Here is a 6,405-nt window from a genome sequence, read left to right on the forward strand (position 1 = left end):
AATATTTTGTTGGCCCTACTCAACAGGTGTTGTCTATATAGTAACCAATAAGGTTGAAGCTAATTCCGATTTTTTTTTATAAACCCTGCAGACAGGAGAACCAACAAAAAACAATGCAGCTAGCTGCTGTGCCGGCTGGTAAAACAGATCTGTCATGTCTCATCTGCATGCTGGTGCACCTGTCAGTGTCTAAGCCATTGTGTGTGACATGTTGATTGTGTGTGAGCGATTACTCTTGCAGCCCTGAATATAGCAAACTCTCAATGGTCATTAATTGAGGCTAGCAGCTAATTAGCATGGCTATCATTGTTAGCATAGTAATATACAGTCTATAAGGACTATAATATAAAGTAACCCAGTTAAGTAGAATACAACACCATCCAGTTGAGCTGTAAAGAATGTGTGACAAGAGCAGAACAGAGTATGATTACCTAATGACTGCTCAGCTCTTTTGAAGCACTGCTGTTTTTAGGAAATGTCTTATTTAAACGGTACTGAAAAGGAAATCAGAAAAGACCACAGTGTTGTAAAATCTTGAAAAGTTGTCATGCATACAACTATAACGTTAAACGTAATCCAGATGACTGTATCTGATTAGGAAATCTAATCAGATAATCCATTGTTGAATTGTTAAACACAAGTAAATTAGCACTAAAGGTAATGGAATTAAGTAATTAGTTAGCAGTGAGTGGTGAAGACCAGTGAAGATAACAGCCTCAGTTGGACCCATAAACAATTAATGCTAGATTCACTGAGGCAAATTAATGGCTACATGTGCACTAATGTTGAATATGTAGGGAAGTTAGCAATACAAATCCACACAGACCCTCGATAATTATATGCAATTTAAAATGATTTAATTATTCTGATTATTTAACTAGTTCAAAGTTAAATATAATTAAGTTCTCTTACTTGCTTAACCTCTTACTCTGAGGTCTTCTGTCAATGCCTGTGTTTGGTTATAGCTGAATTTATCATTTTTACTTGAGAAAAGACCCAAAGCATTAAGAGCCTGAGTTCTGTGGCAGACAAACATACGTGCTGCATTTATCAAAGAGACTCTGCAAGCTGGCATTACAGCTTTCATGTCATTTTAGCAAGTGTTTGCAAGGTGCACCTCTCCACCTTCCATATGCATTCGACAAATAATAGGGACAGGACAAGATATAAGATTTAGCACATTTAAATGTGCTTTTGGTTGCATTTCCTGCAGTAACATCCATATTCCTTTTCTACTGTGAGTCTAACATATGGAGTCAAGATTATGTATTTTTTGGAGCTTTGTGAGTTTAGTGAAATCTCTTCACTGAGCAGCACCTGTTTGTTGCTGTGTGTTGCAGGTCAGCACCAGGTTCAATCCATAGCCTGACAGTATAATGTGCTGCTGTCTTAGTAAATCAGATGCTGAATACAGGTGCAGGTTTCAGCTGCAGAGTCATCAGAAGCTCTAGCTCACATTCACCCAACGCCATTTTCTTAGTAAATCTGTTCTTGATAGTTACGCTTAAGAAGAAGCATGGAGGCAAGAAGTAATGATGGCAAATGTTACATCTTTGTAAATGAACCCATAATGAGCCTCTGAAGCCATCACTGTTATTCCAACAGAAAACAACTGGTGGCCAGGAGACCAAATACAATTATGTGAATGTGGGAATGGGAAGTTTTACATGACAGATAGTTCTATATTGAAACTCAAGTGACAAAAAATGTGCATGAAAAAAAGTAGTGTATAGATGTAGTTTGGTTAAATCTGATTCATCATGAAACAAGATGCCTCCGGCAGCATAAGGTATGTTAAGTAATGTTGCCCACGAGGCTTTAATTATGGCCTTGTTTATGTGATGTTAAAGGGTCCAGGCTGGGAATCTGGTGCTGTATAACCCACTGACAGCCTGGTATGTAAACATAAGAGCCCTACCTCCCAGTCTGTCTATTCAGTGATGAGGGGGCTATCCAGAACGAAAGGCTTTTCAAGCCCTCAGTGTGGTCTGCCAGACCACAGCATTCCTCTCTGTTCTTTTAGAGTTGCAACATCATTTGTCATGTTTCAGTTGTTCCAAGTCAACGTTTAGCCCAGACCGGTCCTCAAGTAGTCTTGCTCTGCTCATTTTATCCAGGGGGCTTTGGAGCTGATTGTTAACACAAGTATCCCAGTATGTGTTTCCCACCAGCTATGTAAATGTTTGGCTCTACAACTTATGTATAACTACATTTTGTTTAGTTGCTGTAAAATAAGCATAATTTTATTCCATAAGTTTTTCTTGCAAAATATAATTTCTCACAGGCCAAAGTGCAAATATATTGCAACAAAACATGCAACATACAGAACACGACTTTGATAGGTCTTACATGGTTGCTGGTGTTTAAAGTGCTGTGTGCACACCGGTCAACACAGTAATAAAAAAATCCAGAATCAATAATGAATACTAGTTGAATAAATTTGAACACCTTAACACTAGAATACCATTTGCTGTCCAAGCAGTCTGTTTTTGATGGGTTAGGGTTGAGACTCAAGTTAATACCAGGTCTGAACAAAGCCTGTGACACCTCACTGAGGGCCTGAATGCTCCCATGTACTCCTGGTTTACTAGCATGTTCAGTCAACGTCAATGTGTTTAAATATAGGAGTGGCGCCTGAGAACAGCCACATCCCCCAACTATAACCACAACATCTTTTATCAGAGTCCTACATATTCCATTACTCTGGCAAAGACATGCTGCTTTATGAAGGGCACATTCAGCTTATATAAATGTGCAGCTTATATAAATATAAGCTACTGTGACATGGAGCCTCTTATTGCCTTCCCTCTTGGTTTTCATAAGTACACTTTATGTTAGCATGTACTGCTTTACTGCTTATGTACTACTTTATGTGTGGGTGTCTCATGTTGCCAAGATGTACTGTGCCTGTGTTTAATATTGCCATCATTATCCTTGTATTTTTTAAGCAGTTCGTGCTTACTGTTCAGCCATCATCATTGCACATGTTAAAATGTAATTGTAATAACAGACGCGATACAAAAAGCATTTTTTTCTCAACACCTGATTTAGAAATATTATATGAAATATTTCTGGAGCTTCAGGGCTCTAATCCTTCCCCTTCCTGGGAGGCTTTTAATGTGAACCCTGATGGTAGTGTGAGGTACATAGCCGACAGGGGTAGACAAGCTGCAAATTGGGAAGCATTTGCATATATGAATCGAAACATTATATCTGTTAAAGGACAGTGTTTTCAGAAGAATGGTGATTCTGACATGATTCTTTAGTTGTTCTGTGGAAATTATAATTAAATTATGATCAGAATTAACTATACTGAATTTATCATTTGAACAATCACAGCACAGGTTACATTGTAGTAGATTAAGTTTAGACTGATTTACTTAATTTTATTTGATTAATTATTCTCATTTACAGTAAAATTATTTTATTATCAATAAATCCATTTCTATGCAACTATTAAATTCATTTTATGTTCTATTTTTACCTAATTTATTCCAAGAGGTCTGTACTCACATGTCATAATGTGCTGGTGTCATCATGCTCTGATCTGATATCTTGCTCTTTTTTCTGCCATCTCTCAGCTGCCCCCACTTATCCCTCCTTTCTTGTGTCGCCATCACACCATTTTACCTCAGCACTCCCCAGCCATAAGACCCAAATGCACTGCCTTTGCGACGTGAATCACCAGACCACAGGAGAGGGAATGAGTATCAACTTTGAACTATGAACTTGAATCTCCATGAGCATGGAGTTCGGCCTGAAGGAGACAGTCACCAGAGCATTCCCAAGAACCCTCCCAGTATTCCCCACAATCCCCATCTTGTTCCTCTTACTGCCAAAAGATCAACCACTGAACTCACAAAAAAAGGAAATTTAAGAGAAAAAAAGAAAATAAAGTACAGCATTTGTGGATTTTTTTCTCTCCAATTTCTCTGGAGATTTTGAGAAAATTTTCAAGGGCATTTGGTGTTTTAATCTTGAGATTAATGGTACTTTATTTTTCTACAGTTTTTCTTACCATCAGAATTGGTTATCAATAACTTGGAATTGAAGTGTTTTTTTACAATGTATTCAAAAAAGTATCAACTTTTTTGTGGGATTGTGGGTGATTTTTCTTGGGATTGTATACAATGGGAGATGAGGATCCCTCTCAAATTTTAGCACGGGTTTGGTGTCATTTCTTGTACAGTAAATATTTATTTTCCCTCTCAATGTGAAAAAAATATTTTTTCAATTCATGTATAAAAAAAAAAGATTGATTTTACCAAACCGGGGGGCTATTACTCCTTTCACCTTATTTAAAGTTCAGACTTGTTCATTTGTTGAGTGATTTTGAAATCTTTGATTGTTTTAATTGTTCTTGTTGTTCTTGTTGTTGTGCTTGTGTCACTAGAACAGGGCTTTATCAGGACCAAGGAGACAGCAGTGTAATGAAATGACCTTTTCTTTATTTATTCCCAACCCTATTGTATTTTTGTGTGTTTTGCATTTTTAGATATACTCAGCACACTTGTATGTAACCTCAAGATTTTTTACTGAGAACATTTCGGTCATCATATACAGTTAAGTCATTTCTACTAATTGATTTCAGCATTTGAAGTGTTTCTGTGTATTTTCAATGTCTACTTCTTTACTAAATGGGCAGTGTGTACTCATCCAGGGAGAGGAAATCAAAGTTCATGACAATCTGATAAAGGCAGTAATTCAATTATTGCATGTCACTGTCAACACATTCCATTCTTCTTTACACCAGGTCCAAATGTGAAGCCTGTGAATTTAAGATCTATGCTTAAACCACAAGGGGAATTCCAATTTAAATTTGATCTTAATTTTAATAGTTTATCATCATAACATGTCACCAAGTAATTGATGACATGTAGGAACATGTTTGAATTTATGAAGCTGTAGCAAGTTTCTGTTTTAACATTTGATGTATTTAAAATTTTTAATAATGCAGCCTGAAACCACACTAATTTAGAAAAGGATTTACCATTAGAGTGGAGGATAAGGATAACCCTAAACCATAATAAAATGACTAATGATTGTAAATTTAAATTTCCCTTTAATTGTCTCTCCTGATATGCACCATCTATTGTGCTCTGATAAGGGTTTTTGCCCTTTTTGCTCAGAAAATTCCTCATAGTCATTTTTGATTGAATATTCCCATTAAATAACCTCAGGAATTAGCTCAGAGCATTGATTTGTACACTCATACCATGTGTCTGTGACACCAAGTAAGGATGTCATTAGTTAAACTGCTAGCTGCTATTTATTTGTTCACCATCAAACTGCTGTGAATGAGTGACACAAAGTAAGTATAATCAAGGTTTGCATCACAAAGGTCATACAGTCAACATGATTTCTATACAAACAGCAGCATATCGACTGATGTCGGGAGTTTCAAATTTCAGTTTCAAATACTGCAAGAAGACTAGGTGTTAGTGCACTAAATAGTCAATCATATGATTTTAAACCAGTTAAGACATATGTCACATAGGTTATGAGATTGCATAAAATGTACATTTCAGTCTGGAGTGGGAGAGATAATTTCATTTATGGTAAATAGAAGAAGACCCAGAGTAGATCCTTGTGGGACACCAGTACTAACCTCAAGTGCAGCTGACAGCACTGCTGAGTATTCCTGAGATTTAAAAAAAAAAAAAAAAACATTTTATGGACAATTCATGTGACCCCAAAATGAGTTAAATATTAGTCAGCACTGTCTACTGCCTTCAATTTATTTCATAAAGCCTCCTTTATATAGGACTTGATGATCTCTAAACTATTTCTTTAATCTGGTAAGTCTAAAAATGAGCTTACTGCTTGTGTGCAAATGCACATTAATATTACAGCTTTAATATTACTGTAACACGACAAGAGGACCAAAATAACCTCCTGCTTAGTACACACTGCCTATTCAGATCATATTTATCATAGCACATGCAATTAACATTTTGATCATGATGTTTCTTTAGAACACAATATTTTGTACAGTCATCCCAAAATGTTGTAGTTCTTTTATTGTGCTGTCATCTTAACTGTGGCACTCCCTTTTTCTTGTTGAAAACAAGCAAGCCAATATTTCTAAGTATCTTGAATGTGAACCCTCATTTTACCACCACGGGATGACATCTAATAAAAGAGCACCACGCACAAAATAAAAATATGTGTAGCTGTTGTCTTTTTTATTATTATGTTTTTGCCACTGTACATTTGTTGCTTGGTTGGTCTGTGTTTGTTTGTCGGCAAGATAGCACCAAAACAACTGAGCAGATTTCAACGAAACTTGGTGGAAGGATGGGACTTTGGCCAAGCACGAAGGAAGATGTGGAATTTTTCAACTTTTTTTAACATTATTTCAAAAATGTGGGTTATTATTATAATTATTAATGGATCTTGATGAAA

At 36.3% G+C, this 6,405-nt stretch overlaps 1 protein-coding gene across 13 annotated transcripts in view; it reads left to right on the forward strand.

The window, feature by feature from the left end:
• The window catches only part of epb41a (erythrocyte membrane protein band 4.1a), a 70,742-nt gene extending 64,578 nt beyond the window's left edge, over nucleotides 1-6,164 (forward strand). For all 13 annotated transcript variants that reach the window (XM_069516206.1, XM_069516208.1, XM_069516213.1 and 10 more), the window contains one exon: nucleotides 3,582-6,164. The gene's annotated coding sequence lies outside the window, so the exon portion shown is untranslated. The remainder of the gene's footprint in view (nucleotides 1-3,581) is intronic.
• Nucleotides 6,165-6,405: the final 241 nt, after the last annotated feature.

Source organism: Paralichthys olivaceus, chromosome 20, assembly GCF_024713975.1.
Source record: "Paralichthys olivaceus isolate ysfri-2021 chromosome 20, ASM2471397v2, whole genome shotgun sequence".
NCBI classification, from domain to species: domain Eukaryota; kingdom Metazoa; phylum Chordata; class Actinopteri; order Pleuronectiformes; family Paralichthyidae; genus Paralichthys; species Paralichthys olivaceus.